Below are 16,323 nucleotides of genomic sequence, written 5' to 3' on the forward strand. Positions count from 1 at the left end.
GTCATAAGTCAGTCGGATAAAACGTGTAGGAGAAGTGGGCAAAAGTATGCCCTCTGAAAATGTGCAAAAATCGTAAAAAATGGGAAATTCAAAAATTCGTAGCTCACTTCCTGTTCATTTTAGCATATGGGTCCAAGAGACTTTTTTGTAGGTCTTTGGCTCCCTCATACACGTAAAAATTTTCGTAGATCTTGCTTAAACGTACAATCGGGGCTGCTTCGTTAAAAATTTCTAGGGGGCGCTATTGAGTCATTTTTGTAAAAATAGCACAATCAACAATAAAATATTGTTCATTTTACCAGGCCAGATGTGTGTGCCAAGTTTCATGAGTTTCTGCGCATGTTTAGACCCTCAAAACTGGCGTTGTTTTCTTGGCGAACAGTGCTTAGCCACGCCCACAGCGATTCGCGAAAACTCACAAATTTCGTGTTGTGACATCATGAAGGCCGAAACCCTCATCTGAGCAAATATGAGGTTGGTCCAGTTAACGTGTTTGGAGAAAAACGTAGAAGAAAATTCGTAAGAAAAAAAATTGCCACTAGATGGCGCTATCATAAGATGAAATAGAAGTTCGTAGATGTCTTTAAGGCTGGACTCTCATCAAATGTGTGAAATTTTGAGAAGATAGGATCATCTCGGTCAAGTTAATGCAGCTTTTATTGTCACGAAAAATCTTCAGACTTTGCGTCACCGTAGCGGCCACGCCCTTTGGCGAAAAGTTACAATATTCGGTGTGGGGCATCATCAATATCTTAAGGCTTTTCTGACCAATTTTCAACTGGATCCCTTCAACGAGCTCAGCACAGTAGCTAAAAACGTAAAGTATGACATTTATTGTAACCACTAGGTGGCGCTATATGTATAACTGAATTTTGTCATATAGATGTTTTCAGGCCGTGACTATTACGTTGCCTGAGAAGTTTGAGATTTTTTGGAGCTTGAACATGGGAGTTATTACGCATTTGCTCTTTCTGGACAAATGAAATTTTAAAGGCAATATTTGATGCTCCGCCCCCGTCATATAGTATTTCGAAAAGGCAAGATGTTTTGCCCAGCTGTTCTCTCAGGTCTTGAGATGATAAATGCGAAGTTTGAAGTCAATTGGATGAAAAATGTTTGCAAAGGGGGAAAAAGCATGACCACAGTGAATGTGCCAAAATAGGCCAAAATTGGACATTAAAAAATTCATAGCTCACTTCCTGTACATTTTAGCTACATGGTCCCAATAGACTTTTTTGTGCGTCTCGGGGTGCTACACGTGCCTGCCAATTTTCGTTGCTCTAGCTCAAACATGCTGGGCTTGGTTTATATTTTTCTATGCTAGGGGGCGCTATAGAGTCACGTTGTTATGACGACTTCATAATATCAAATTTTTCGCCGGGCCTGAGGAGTGTGCAAAGTTTGGTGAGTTTTCGTAAATGTTTAGGTACCCAAAATCGCGATCGTTTACGGAGAAGAAGAAGAAGAAGAAGAAGAAGAAGAAGAATAACTAGAGCTGCGAGCAGCTATAAAGGGCCCTCGCAGCCCGGGCCACGTTGGGGTACTTGCACGTTGGGGTACTGGCACATTGGAAGCAGAATTTCTTTGAAAATGGCATGATAAACATGTGGATTTTTTTTTTTTTTTTGCCAGGTGTGATGAGTGTGTCAAGCTCAATGGGTTTTGGTGATTGTTAAGATCTGCAAAAATCAGCGTCTTTTTTCTATTTTTAGGCAATGAGTTGCCCTGATTGGTATTTTTCGTAAAAGTATATATACACGCATCATCGCTCGTACTCATTGCACAATGTTGCTTTTATTGTCCATAGAGGCGATCAAAAAAAAAAAAAAAACTAAATAAAAAATACGTATGTTTGGATTGGTCTGATGCCAGTGAACATATTGAGTGGTGGAAAGTAAAAGAATATTCATCAATGACTTAGTTATCACACTTACAATGAGTTTACAATTTTTGCAAAAATACCGTAAGTGAGGCATTTTTTTTTTTTATGCCTCAAGGACTAGGTGGCGCTGTATTTATAACTGAATTTTGTCATAGAGATACCTTTAGGCCTTGACTATAAATATACATTTCAAGTATGGGATTTTTTGGAGCATGTACCTGGGAGTTATTAAGCATAGCCTTCATTCACGATACTGCTTTTAATGTCCATAGAGGCTATCAAAAATAAATAAAAATATATATATGTTTGGATAAGTCTGATGCCAGTGAACATTTTGAGTGGTGGAAACTAAAAGAATATTCATAAATGACTTCGTTATCACACTTAGAATGAGTTTACATTTTTTGTACAAAATACCGTATGTGGGGTATTTTTTTTTATGCCTCAAGGGCTAGGTGGCGCTGCATATATAACTGAATGTTGTCATAGAGATAGCTTCAGGCCTTGACGATAAACATACATGTCAAGTTTGGGATTTTTTGGAGCATGTATCGGGGAGTTATTAAGCATATCCTTTTTCAGTGCGAAACACAAATTTTGATGCCCCGCCCTCATCATATAGTATTTCCAAAAGTCAAGATTTTTCCGTCTGTTGTTGGCTCAGGTCTTGGCATGGTCCAGGTCAAGTCATAAGTCAGTCGGATAAAACGTGTAGGAGAAGTGGGCAAAAGTATGCCCTCTGAAAATGTGCAAAAATCGTAAAAAATGGGAAATTCAAAAATTCGTAGCTCACTTCCTGTTCATTTTAGCATATGGGTCCAAGAGACTTTTTTGTAGGTCTTTGGCTCCCTCATACACGTAAAAATTTTCGTAGATCTTGCTTAAACGTACAATCGGGGCTGCTTCGTTAAAAATTTCTAGGGGGCGCTATTGAGTCATTTTTGTAAAAATAGCACAATCAACAATAAAATATTGTTCATTTTACCAGGCCAGATGTGTGTGCCAAGTTTCATGAGTTTCTGCGCATGTTTAGACCCTCAAAACTGGCGTTGTTTTCTTGGCGAACAGTGCTTAGCCACGCCCACAGCGATTCGCGAAAACTCACAAATTTCGTGTTGTGACATCATGAAGGCCGAAACCCTCATCTGAGCAAATATGAGGTTGGTCCAGTTAACGTGTTTGGAGAAAAACGTAGAAGAAAATTCGTAAGAAAAAAAATTGCCACTAGATGGCGCTATCATAAGATGAAATAGAAGTTCGTAGATGTCTTTAAGGCTGGACTCTCATCAAATGTGTGAAATTTTGAGAAGATAGGATCATCTCGGTCAAGTTAATGCAGCTTTTATTGTCACGAAAAATCTTCAGACTTTGCGTCACCGTAGCGGCCACGCCCTTTGGCGAAAAGTTACAATATTCGGTGTGGGGCATCATCAATATCTTAAGGCTTTTCTGACCAATTTTCAACTGGATCCCTTCAACGAGCTCAGCACAGTAGCTAAAAACGTAAAGTATGACATTTATTGTAACCACTAGGTGGCGCTATATGTATAACTGAATTTTGTCATATAGATGTTTTCAGGCCGTGACTATTACGTTGCCTGAGAAGTTTGAGATTTTTTGGAACTTGAACATGGGAGTTATTACGCATTTGCTCTTTCTGGACAAATGAAATTTTAAAGGCAATATTTGATGCTCCGCCCCCGTCATATAGTATTTCGAAAAGGCAAGATGTTTTGCCCAGCTGTTCTCTCAGGTCTTGAGATGATAAATGCGAAGTTTGAAGTCAATTGGATGAAAAATGTTTGCAAAGGGGGAAAAAGCATGACCACAGTGAATGTGCCAAAATAGGCCAAAATTGGACATTAAAAAATTCATAGCTCACTTCCTGTACATTTTAGCTACATGGTCCCAATAGACTTTTTTGTGCGTCTCGGGGTGCTACACGTGCCTGCCAATTTTCGTTGCTCTAGCTCAAACATGCTGGGCTTGGTTTATATTTTTCTATGCTAGGGGGCGCTATAGAGTCACGTTGTTATGACGACTTCATAATATCAAATTTTTCGCCGGGCCTGAGGAGTGTGCAAAGTTTGGTGAGTTTTCGTAAATGTTTAGGTACCCAAAATCGCGATCGTTTACGGAGAAGAAGAAGAAGAAGAAGAAGAAGAAGAAGAATAACTAGAGCTGCGAGCAGCTATAAAGGGCCCTCGCAGCCCGGGCCACGTTGGGGTACTTGCACGTTGGGGTACTGGCACATTGGAAGCAGAATTTCTTTGAAAATGGCATGATAAACATGTGGATTTTTTATTTTTTTTTGCCAGGTGTGATGAGTGTGTCAAGCTCAATGGGTTTTGGTGATTGTTAAGATCTGCAAAAATCAGCGTCTTTTTTTCTATTTTTAGGCAATGAGTTGCCCTGATTGGTATTTTTCGTAAAAGTATATATACACGCATCATCGCTCGTACTCATTGCACAATGTTGCTTTTATTGTCCATAGAGGCGATCAAAAAAAAAAAAAAAACTAAATAAAAAATACGTATGTTTGGATTGGTCTGATGCCAGTGAACATATTGAGTGGTGGAAAGTAAAAGAATATTCATCAATGACTTAGTTATCACACTTACAATGAGTTTACAATTTTTGCAAAAATACCGTAAGTGAGGCATTTTTTTTTTTTATGCCTCAAGGACTAGGTGGCGCTGTATTTATAACTGAATTTTGTCATAGAGATACCTTTAGGCCTTGACTATAAATATACATTTCAAGTATGGGATTTTTTGGAGCATGTACCTGGGAGTTATTAAGCATAGCCTTCATTCACGATACTGCTTTTAATGTCCATAGAGGCTATCAAAAATAAATAAAAATATATATATGTTTGGATAAGTCTGATGCCAGTGAACATCTTGAGTAGTGGAAAGTAAAAGAATATTCATAAATGACTTAGTAATAATACTTACAATAAGTTCACAAATTTTGTACAAAATACCGTAAGTGTTTTTTCTTTTCTTTTTTTATGCCTCAAGGACTAGGTGGCGCTGTATTTATAACAGAATTTTGTCATAGAGATACCTTCAGGCCTTGACTATAAATATGCATGTCAAGTTTGGGATTTTTTTTAAGCATGTACCAGGGAGTTATTAAGCATATCCTTCATTCACGATACTTTTTTTAACGTCCATAGAGACTATCAAAAATAAATAAAACTAAATAAAAAATATATGTTTGGATCGGTCTGATGCCAGTGAACATTTTGAGTGGTGGAAAGTAAAAGAATATTCATAAATGACTTAGTTATCACACTGAGAATGAGTTTACAATTTTTGTAAAAATACCGTATGTGGGGTATTTTTTTTTATGCCTCAAGGGCTAGGTGGCGCTGCATATATAACTGAATGTTGTCATAGAGATACCTTCAGGCCTTGACGATAAACATACATGTCAAGTTTGGGATTTTTTGGAGCATGTACCGGGGAGTTATTAAGCATATCCTTTTTCATTGCGAAACACAAATTTTGATGCCCCGCCCTCATCATATAGTATTCCGAAAAGTCAAGATTTTTCCGCCTGTCGTTGGCTCAGGTCTTGACATGGTCCAGGTCAAGTCTGAAGTCAGTCGGATGAAACGTGTAGGAGAAGTGGGCAAAAGTATGGCCCCTGTAAATGTGCAAAAATCGTCAAAAATGGGACATTCAAAAATTCGTAGCTCACTTCCTGTTCATTTTAGCATATGGGTCCAAGAGACTTTTTTGTAGGTCTTTGGCTCCCTCATGCACCTAAAAATTTTCGTAGATTTTGCTTAAACGTACAACCGGTGCTGCTTCATTAAATATTCCTAGGGGGCGCTATTGAGTCATTTTTGTAAAAATAGCACACTCAACAATAAAATATTGTTCATTTTACCAGGCCAGATGTGTGTGCCAAGTTTCATGAGTTTCTGCGCATGTTTAGACCCTCAAAACTGGCGTTGTTTTCTTGGCGAACAGTGCTTAGCCACGGCCACAGCGATTCGCGAAAACTCACAAACTTCGTGTTGTGACATCATGAAGGCCGAAACCCTCATCTGAACAATTATGAGGTAGGTCCAGTTAACGTGTTTGGAGAAAAACGTAGAAGAAAATTCGTAAGAAAAAAAATTGCCACTAGATGGCGCTATCATAAGATGAAATAGAAGTTCGTAGATGTCTTTAAGGCTGGACTCTCATCAAATGTGTGAAATTTTGAGAAGATAGGATCATCTCGGTCAAGTTAATGCAGCTTTTATTGTCACGAAAAATCTTCAGACTTTGCGTCACCGTAGCGGCCACGCCCTTTGGCGAAAAGTTACAATATTCGGTGTGGGGCATCATCAATATCTTAAGGCTTTTCTGACCAATTTTCAACTGGATCCCTTCAACGAGCTCAGCACAGTAGCTAAAAACGTAAAGTATGACATTTATTGTAACCACTAGGTGGCGCTATATGTATAACTGAATTTTGTCATATAGATGTTTTCAGGCCGTGACTATTACGTTGCCTGAGAAGTTTGAGATTTTTTGGAACTTGAACATGGGAGTTATTACGCATTTGCTCTTTCTGGACAAATGAAATTTTAAAGGCAATATTTGATGCTCCGCCCCCGTCATATAGTATTTCGAAAAGGCAAGATGTTTTGCCCAGCTGTTCTCTCAGGTCTTGAGATGATAAATGCGAAGTTTGAAGTCAATTGGATGAAAAATGTTTGCAAAGGGGGAAAAAGCATGACCACAGTGAATGTGCCAAAATAGGCCAAAATTGGACATTAAAAAATTCATAGCTCACTTCCTGTACATTTTAGCTACATGGTCCCAATAGACTTTTTTGTGCGTCTCGGGGTGCTACACGTGCCTGCCAATTTTCGTTGCTCTAGCTCAAACATGCTGGGCTTGGTTTATATTTTTCTATGCTAGGGGGCGCTATAGAGTCACGTTGTTATGACGACTTCATAATATCAAATTTTTCGCCGGGCCTGAGGAGTGTGCAAAGTTTGGTGAGTTTTCGTAAATGTTTAGGTACCCAAAATCGCGATCGTTTACGGAGAAGAAGAAGAAGAAGAAGAAGAAGAAGAAGAAGAAGAAGAACTAGAGCTGCGAGCAGCTATAAAGGGCCCTCGCAGCCCGGGCCACGTTGGGGTACTTGCACGTTGGGGTACTGGCACATTGGAAGCAGAATTTCTTTGAAAATGGCATGATAAACATGTGGATTTTTTTTTTTTTTTTGCCAGGTGTGATGAGTGTGTCAAGCTCAATGGGTTTTGGTGATTGTTAAGATCTGCAAAAATCAGCGTCTTTTTTCTATTTTTAGGCAATGAGTTGCCCTGATTGGTATTTTTCGTAAAAGTAAATATACACGCATCATCGCTCGTACTCATTGCACAATGTTGCTTTTATTGTCCATAGAGGCGATCAAAAAAAAAAATAAAACTAAATAAAAAATACGTATGTTTGGATTAGTCTGATGCCAGTGAACATATTGAGTGGTGGAAAGTAAAAGAATATTCATCAATGACTTAGTTATCACACTTACAATGAGTTTACAATTTTTGCAAAAATACCGTAAGTGAGGCATTTTTTTTTTTTATGCCTCAAGGACTAGGTGGCGCTGTATTTATAACTGAATTTTGTCATAGAGATACCTTTAGGCCTTGACTATAAATATACATTTCAAGTATGGGATTTTTTGGAGCATGTACCTGGGAGTTATTAAGCATAGCCTTCATTCACGATACTGCTTTTAATGTCCATAGAGGCTATCAAAAATAAATAAAAATATATATATGTTTGGATAAGTCTGATGCCAGTGAACATTTTGAGTGGTGGAAACTAAAAGAATATTCATAAATGACTTCGTTATCACACTTAGAATGAGTTTACATTTTTTGTACAAAATACCGTATGTGGGGTATTTTTTTTTTATGCCTCAAGGGCTAGGTGGCGCTGCATATATAACTGAATGTTGTCATAGAGATAGCTTCAGGCCTTGACGATAAACATACATGTCAAGTTTGGGATTTTTTGGAGCATGTATCGGGGAGTTATTAAGCATATCCTTATTCAGTGCGAAACACAAATTTTGATGCCCCGCCCTCATCATATAGTATTTCCAAAAGTCAAGATTTTTCCGTCTGTTGTTGGCTCAGGTCTTGGCATGGTCCAGGTCAAGTCATAAGTCAGTCGGATAAAACGTGTAGGAGAAGTGGGCAAAAGTATGCCCTCTGAAAATGTGCAAAAATCGTAAAAAATGGGAAATTCAAAAATTCGTAGCTCACTTCCTGTTCATTTTAGCATATGGGTCCAAGAGACTTTTTTGTAGGTCTTTGGCTCCCTCATACACGTAAAAATTTTCGTAGATCTTGCTTAAACGTACAATCGGGGCTGCTTCGTTAAAAATTTCTAGGGGGCGCTATTGAGTCATTTTTGTAAAAATAGCACAATCAACAATAAAATATTGTTCATTTTACCAGGCCAGATGTGTGTGCCAAGTTTCATGAGTTTCTACGCATGTTTAGACCCTCAAAACTGGCGTTGTTTTCTTGGCGAACAGTGCTTAGCCACGCCCACAGCGATTCGCGAAAACTCACAAATTTCGTGTTGTGACATCATGAAGGCCGAAACCCTCATCTGAGCAAATATGAGGTTGGTCCAGTTAACGTGTTTGGAGAAAAAATGTACAAGAAAATTCGTAAGAAAAAAAATTGCCACTAGGTGGCGCTATCAGTAAGATGAAATATAAGTTCGTAGATGTCTTTAGGGCTGGACTCTCATCAAATGTGTGAAATTTTGAGAAGATAGGATCATCTCGGTCAAGTTCATGCAGCTTTTATTGTCACGAAAAATCTTCAGACTTTGCGGCACCGTAGCGGCCACGCCCTTTGGCGAAAAGTTACAATATTCGGTGTTGGGCATGATCAACATCTTAAGGCTTTTCTGACCAACTTTCAACTGGATCCCTTCAACGAGCTCAGCGCAGTAGCTAAAAACGTAAAGTATGACATTTATTGTCACCACTAGGTGGCGCTATATGTATAACTGAATTTTATCATATAGATGTTTTCAGGCCGTGACTATTACGTTGCCTGAGAAGTTTGAGATTTTTTGGAGCTTGAACATGGGAGTTATTAAGCATTTGCTCTTTCTGGACAAATGAAATTTTAAAGACAATATTTGATGACCCGCCCCCATCATATAGTATTTCGAAAAGGCAAGACTTTTTGCCCAGTTGTTCTCTCAGGTCTTGAGATGATAAATGCCAAGTTTGATGTGAATTGGATGAAAAATGTTTGCAGAGGGGGAAAAAGCATGACCACAGTGAATGTGCCAAAATAGGCCAAAATTGGACATAAAAAAATTCATAGCTCATTTCCTGTACATTTTAGCTACATGGTCCCAATAGACTTTTTTGTGCGTCTCGGGGTGCTACACGTGCCTGCCAATTTTCGTTGCTCTAGCTCAAACGTGCCAGGCTTGGTTTTTATTTTTCTACGCTAGGGGGCGCTATAGAGTCGCGTTGTTATGACGACTTCATAATATCAAATTTTTCGCCGGGCCTGAGGAGTGTGCAAAGTTTGGTGAGTTTTCGTGAATGTTTAGGTACTCAAAAATGCGATCGTTTACGGAGAAGAAGAAGAAGAAGAAGAAGAAGAAGAAGAAGAAGAAGAATTCGAACGAAAAACAATAGGGACCTCGCAGCGGTCGCTGCTCGGGCCCTAATAATAATAATAATAATAATAATAATAATAATTTTTACAAAAACAATAGGGACCTCGCAGCGGTCTCTGCTCGGGCCCTAATAATAATAATAATTCGAACGAAAAACAATAGGGACCTCGCAGCGGTCGCTGCTCGGGCCCTAATAATAATAATAATTTTTACAAAAACAATAGGGACCTCGCAGCGGTCGCTGCTCGGGCCCTAATAATAATAATAATAATAATAATAATTTTTACAAAAACAATAGGGACCTCGCAGTGGTCGCTGCTCGGGCCCTAATAATAATAATTTTTACAAAAACAATAGGGACCTCGCAGCGGTCGCTGCTCGGGCCCTAATAATTTTTACAAAAACAATAGGGACCTCGCAGCGGTCGCTGCTCGGGCCCTAATAATAATAATTTTTACAAAAACAATAGGGACCTCGCAGCGGTCGCTGCTCGGGCCCTAATAATAACTAGAGCTGCAAGCAGCTATAAAGGGCCCTCGCAGCCCGGGCCACGTTGGGGTACTTGCACGTTGGGGTACTTGCACATTGGGGTACTGGTACATTTGGAGTAAAATTTCTTTTAACATGGCATGATAAACCTTTAAATGTGGATTTTTTTTGCCAGGTGTGATGTGTGTGTCAAGCTCAATGGGTTTTGGTGATTGTTAAGATCTGCAAAAATCTGCGTCTTTTTTTATTTTTTGGGAATGAGTTGACCTGATTGGTATTTTTTGCAAAAGTATATATACCCATCATCACTCGTACTCATTGCACGATGTTGCTTTTATTGTCCATAGAGGCTATCAAAAATAAATAAAACAAAATAAAAAAGTACATATGTTTGGATCGGTCTGATACCAGTGAACATCTTGAGTAGTGGAAAGTAAAAGAATATTCATAAATGACTTAGTAATAATACTTACAATAAGTTCACAAATTTTGTACAAAATACCGTAAGTGTTTTTTCTTTTCTTTTTTTATGCCTCAAGGACTAGGTGGCGCTGTATTTATAACAGAATTTTGTCATAGAGATACCTTCAGGCCTTGACTATAAATATGCATGTCAAGTTTGGGATTTTTTTTAAGCATGTACCAGGGAGTTATTAAGCATATCCTTCATTCACGATACTTTTTTTAACGTCCATAGAGACTATCAAAAATAAATAAAACTAAATAAAAAATATATGTTTGGATCGGTCTGATGCCAGTGAACATTTTGAGTGGTGGAAAGTAAAAGAATATTCATAAATGACTTAGTTATCACACTGAGAATGAGTTTACAATTTTTGTAAAAATACCGTATGTGGGGTATTTTTTTTCATGCCTCAAGGGCTAGGTGGCGCTGCATATATAACTGAATGTTGTCATAGAGATACCTTCAGGCCTTGACGATAAACATACATGTCAAGTTTGGGATTTTTTTGGAGCATGTACCGGGGAGTTATTAAGCATATCCTTTTTCATTGCGAAACACAAATTTTGATGCCCCGCCCTCATCATATAGTATTCCGAAAAGTCAAGATTTTTCCGCCTGTCGTTGGCTCAGGTCTTGACATGGTCCAGGTCAAGTCTGAAGTCAGTCGGGTGAAACGTGTAGGAGAAGTGGGCAAAAGTATGGCCCCTGTAAATGTGCAAAAATCGTCAAAAATGGGACATTCAAAAATTCGTAGCTCACTTCCTGTTCATTTTAGCATATGGGTCCAAGAGACTTTTTTGTAGGTCTTTGGCTCCCTCATGCACCTAAAAATTTTCGTAGATCTTGCTTAAACGTACAACCGGTGCTGCTTCATTAAATATTCCTAGGGGGCGCTATTGAGTCATTTTTGTAAAAATAGCACACTCAACAATAAAATATTGTTCATTTTACCAGGCCAGATGTGTGTGCCAAGTTTCATGAGTTTCTGCGCATGTTTAGACCCTCAAAACTGGCGTTGTTTTCTTGGCGAACAGTGCTTAGCCACGGCCACAGCGATTCGCGAAAACTCACAAACTTCGTGTTGTGACATCATGAAGGCCGAAACCCTCATCTGAACAATTATGAGGTAGGTCCAGTTAACGTGTTTGGAGAAAAACGCAGAAGAAAATTCGTAAGAAAAAAAATTGCCACTAGATGGCGCTATCATAAGATGAAATAGAAGTTCGTAGATGTCTTTAAGGCTGGACTCTCATCAAATGTGTGAAATTTTGAGAAGATAGGATCATCTCGGTCAAGTTAATGCTGCTTTTATTGTCACGAAAAATCTTCAGAATTTGCGGCACCGTAGCGGCCACGCCCTTTGGCGAAAAGTTACAATATTCGGTGTGGGGCATGATCAACATCTTAAGGCTTTTCTGACCAATTTTCAACTGGATCCCTTCAACGAGCTCAGCGCAGTAGCTAAAAACGTAAAGTATGACATTTATTGTTACCACTAGGTGGCGCTATATGTATAACTGAATTTTATCATATAGATGTTTTCAGGCCGTGACTATTACGTTGCCTGAGAAGTTTGAGATTTTTTGGAGCTTGAACATGGGAGTTATTAAGCATTTGCTCTTTCTGGACAAATGAAATTTTAAAGGCAATATTTGATGCCCCGCCCCCGTCATATAGTATTTCGAAAAGGCAAGATTTTTTGCCCAGTTGTTCTCTCAGGTCTTGAGATGATAAATGCCAAGTTTGAAGTCAATTGGATGAAAAATGTTTGCAAAGGGGGAAAAAGCATGACCACAGTGAATGTGCCAAAATAGGCCAAAATTAGACATTAAAAAATTCATAGCTCACTTCCTGTACATTTCAGGAAATGGCTTCCATTGACTTTTTTGTGCGTCTCAGGGTGCTACATGTGCCTGACAATTTTCGTAGCTCTAGGTCAAACGGGCCGGGAATGGTTTTTATTTTTCTACGCTAGGGGGCGCTATAGAGTCGCATTTGTTATGACAACTACATAATATCAAATTTTTCGCCGGGCCCGAAGAGACTGCAAAGTTTGGTGAGTTTTCGTAAATGTTTAGGCCCTCAAAAATGTGATCGTTTACGGAGAAGAAGAATAACTAGAGCTGCGAGCAGCTATAAAGGGCCCTCGCAGCCCGGGCCACGTTGGGGTACTTGCACGTTGGGGAACTTGCACATTGGGGTACTGGCACATTGGAAGCAGAATTTCTTTGAAAATGGCATGATAAACATATGGATTTTATTTTATTTTTTGCCAGGTGTGATGAGTGTGTCAAGCTCAATGGGTTTTGGTGATTGTTAAAGGTACACTCAGTATTATACAGTGGCATCTAGTGGTGAAACAATAAATCATTCGAAAAAAAAAAAAAATTGTTTGTGTTAGTAGTATGTAAAAAGATATGTTGTATCGCATAAACGTACTTTTTTTTAAATATAACGGTTAGTCTAGAAATCGCAAATTATCTTACATGTCCGGGCCGCGGCTTCTAGTGTCCGCCATGTTTCGCCGCCATCTTTCTGCTACGGGTGCCGTCAAAGACAAATTTCAGCGCTCCATTTCTTAACGCGTTTTTGGAACGCACTTCCGGTTTGTATGGCGACCGCATGTCCACGAAGAAGAAGAGTTTCCGGTCCCCGAAGAGAGCATTATCAAGCATCACACTTACTTTGGGAATTTATTTTATTTCAGCGCGACAAAACAAGAGTTTATATTGTAGCCGCATTTGCCAGATGGAGAGAAATGAGGAACAGACTAGGTTTGGGACGTGCCGGTGCCTTCGACTGCTTTCTACTTGACCGGTAAGTAAGAGTACATTTGTGTTTACGTTTTGAGAGCGAGAGAAAAAGTATACACCACCTAATTAATACGATGTTCGTACCTTTGTTTTACGATCACTGTAGCTGTTGATTAGCAACTCCGCACCACTCGAACGATTTCGTTATGTAGCTACTTGCTTTGAAAAAAAAAAAAAAAAGATTCCCGCTGGCACGTTATATTTAGAGTAAATGCGCAAGTTATTGTGTAATGTAATGTAACTGTGATTTCGGAGGTATATTTGCCCATAACTTCAATGGAGAATCTAAAGCATACTGTATTAGTGGAGGAGTTGAAAATTATTTTCGTTGTGGTTGGTGAAAATAGTGTTCTCGAAATTAATTTTCGGCAGGGAATAACTTTCTGGACTTAAATGCTGGCTGTACCGTAAGCACTGCTAGAGTCTGAACTCTCTCACTCAAGTGTGTACTGGTCCATTGTGTAATTGGGTGCACAAGAATTTACAGGCTGCCACGTTTTCCACGGAAATTCGACAAGCAAGCAGCCTTTGCATATTCTATGCAGTATGCAGTCAAGTTACTTTTATCTAGCTAATACAATGTTTTGGGCCCAAAAACTAAAGATCTTACCTCTATTTTGGGGGCTTTGTTGGAAAGTTGGTGACATATAGTAGTATCATCAATTATTCTATTTTATTTTATAATTTTGTTTTTGTTTGTGTCACACTAGATCAACAGCCAAACTTGAGGGGTTCCAGAACCATATTCTGATGTATACAAGCATTCATGCACCGTTTAAATACATCACCGACCTGCAAGAAAAAAAAATATCAAGGGGAGAGTCAGCAGCCAAATTGGAATGCCCCGAATGAGGACACTTGAATGGAGGACCCCAGAAGGCTTCGGTGTTGTACCACCAGTATCTCCACCTACCATATCTGAGCTGCAACAAACTGAAGTCAGCCGACGTCTTGGTATGTCATTTACATATGGACGGCATTGCACACTACATTAACTTTTTGTGTGAAGCAATACGGAATGGTCACATGTACAAGCACCACTTGTTTTACACAGGACCTGCTGACCAGGTGTCTGAAGCCATGGAGTGACTCCTCCCTCACTTTCCTCAGCAGCCAAATTGGAATGCCCCGAATGAGGACACTTGAATGCAGGACCCCAGAAGGCTTCGGTGTTGTACCACCAGTATCTCCACCTAGCATATCTGAGCTGCAACAAACTGAAGTCAGCCGACGTCTTGGTATGTCATTTACATATGGACGGCATTGCACACTACATTAACCTTTTGTGTGAAGCAATACGGAATGGTCACATGTACAAGCACCACTTGTTTTACACAGGACCTGCTGACCAGGTGTCTGAAGCCATGGAGTGACTCCTCCCTCACTTTCCTCAGCAAGCCTTTGAAGAATATGATATCATCGTTGGTGGGAACATGCCCTCACTCCATAACATGTACTTGTGCAGTCAAGGAGCATGTAAAACTTAATAAAACCAGCAAACATTGAAGTGACTTCATTTTTACTGCAGTCTGTTCACACAATCAATGGACAAGCCTTCCTTAATTTTGCCCCAATAACATCATAGAGTAGGCGAAAAGTAGTGTTACAGATCATACTGTGTTCGGGAGAGTTTGAGGAATGTTGCAATGTTAATGGGGGGCAATTTCAGCACACACACACACAAAAAAAAAAACATCATGGTATTGAGTTAATCAGATATTTTAGCTGTGTACAACACATACCTGCTCTGTAACACTACTTTTGGCCCAAACCTGTATGTCTATTTTCCATATTTTGAAATGCACAGCGTATTGGTAAAATTCTGGAACAACTGCAATTCATGTAGCTCATTATATTCTAACAGCATTTTTTTTTTTTTTTAGTTAATATGTTCATTTCATGTACTTTTATTTTACTTTATTTTATTCATTCATTTTCATGTACTGTACCTTACATTCATTGGCCAATGAAGAATTCATTGTCATTGCAAGCATTTATAATAATTCTCCAGGCTTTTGATGTTTTACATTTCTGGTCATGTAAAATAGTGTTAGGTTAGGTGTCGAATGAACACTGCATGTTGACGCCAAAGGAAATAGTATTTTTTTTAGTTATTCAAAATGTACAAATTAACACACAACAACAATATACAAGTTATACAAACTACAACAACAAGTGTCAGACATGTACTAATTATATGCCAGGTAAAAAAACTTTTCATTGTCCTCAAGGATCTGGGAAAGTGTCACTTATTTGCTACAAGTCCACCAAGGTGCTGCAGTCTGGGATCCAGGTACAGGAAATCATGGTGGTGCTGATGTGGGATCCAGGTACAGGAAATCATGGTGGTGCTGATGTGTCAGCAATGTGTCAAAAAGTATTTCTTGGTGTCAGTCTATCAGCTGGACTTGGATATCTTCATGTTCCTCCATGGTCATTTCCTGTACGAGTCTCTGCAAGAAGGTAACAATTGTATGTCAGATGAGGTACCAAACAATGAACTGAAAGTCACTGAGCCAATGAAGTACATTATTACATGAGCAAGACTATTTGTGAAAGCCATGTAAATTCCTGCACATCGAAGTACAAGGAAGCTGTTGTATCTTCAATCAAAACTAATTAAGTTGCTTAGTGATATTTATTAGGTAAAATTGTTCAACATGGTGACAAATCGATATCTGAGTAAAGGGTTTCAAATGTTTTTGTAAGCAGCACTTTTCTGAGTGGTTAGTAGCAACAAGACACGGGGGGGAATTACGAGTCTGAGTTGCAGATGTGTAGTTCAGTTAACACCATTATTTTTGCACGATATACTAAACAAATCAGCAAACGATGTAATCTAAATACCACATATTCCAAGCAAAGGTATGTTTTGAGCCATTTACATGCATGCTCGAATGGAATTATTTTTCCATGATGACATAATTGTACGTTACGAGACACCGCGTTCTCTTCCGCGTTCTCTTCCTCGTCGCCCCCTTTGAGATGGTCCACATGTCT

The 16,323-nt window shown here is 39.1% G+C and overlaps 1 protein-coding gene and 1 long non-coding RNA gene across 2 annotated transcripts in view; one reads left to right on the plus strand and one right to left on the minus strand.

Moving 5' to 3' along the window:
- The window catches only part of LOC144018918 (Golgi phosphoprotein 3-like), a 67,923-nt gene that overhangs the window by 43,733 nt on the left and 7,867 nt on the right, over positions 1 to 16,323 (minus strand). The gene's annotated exons all lie outside the window — the stretch shown is intronic.
- Positions 12,840 to 14,532, plus strand: LOC144018920 (uncharacterized). Its single transcript, XR_013283552.1, has 3 exons — positions 12,840 to 13,327; positions 14,034 to 14,277; positions 14,378 to 14,532. It is a non-coding gene; the product is annotated as an uncharacterized LOC144018920 (long non-coding RNA).

This window comes from Festucalex cinctus, chromosome 5 (genome assembly GCF_051991245.1).
Source record: "Festucalex cinctus isolate MCC-2025b chromosome 5, RoL_Fcin_1.0, whole genome shotgun sequence".
NCBI classification, from domain to species: Eukaryota; Metazoa; Chordata; class Actinopteri; order Syngnathiformes; family Syngnathidae; genus Festucalex; species Festucalex cinctus.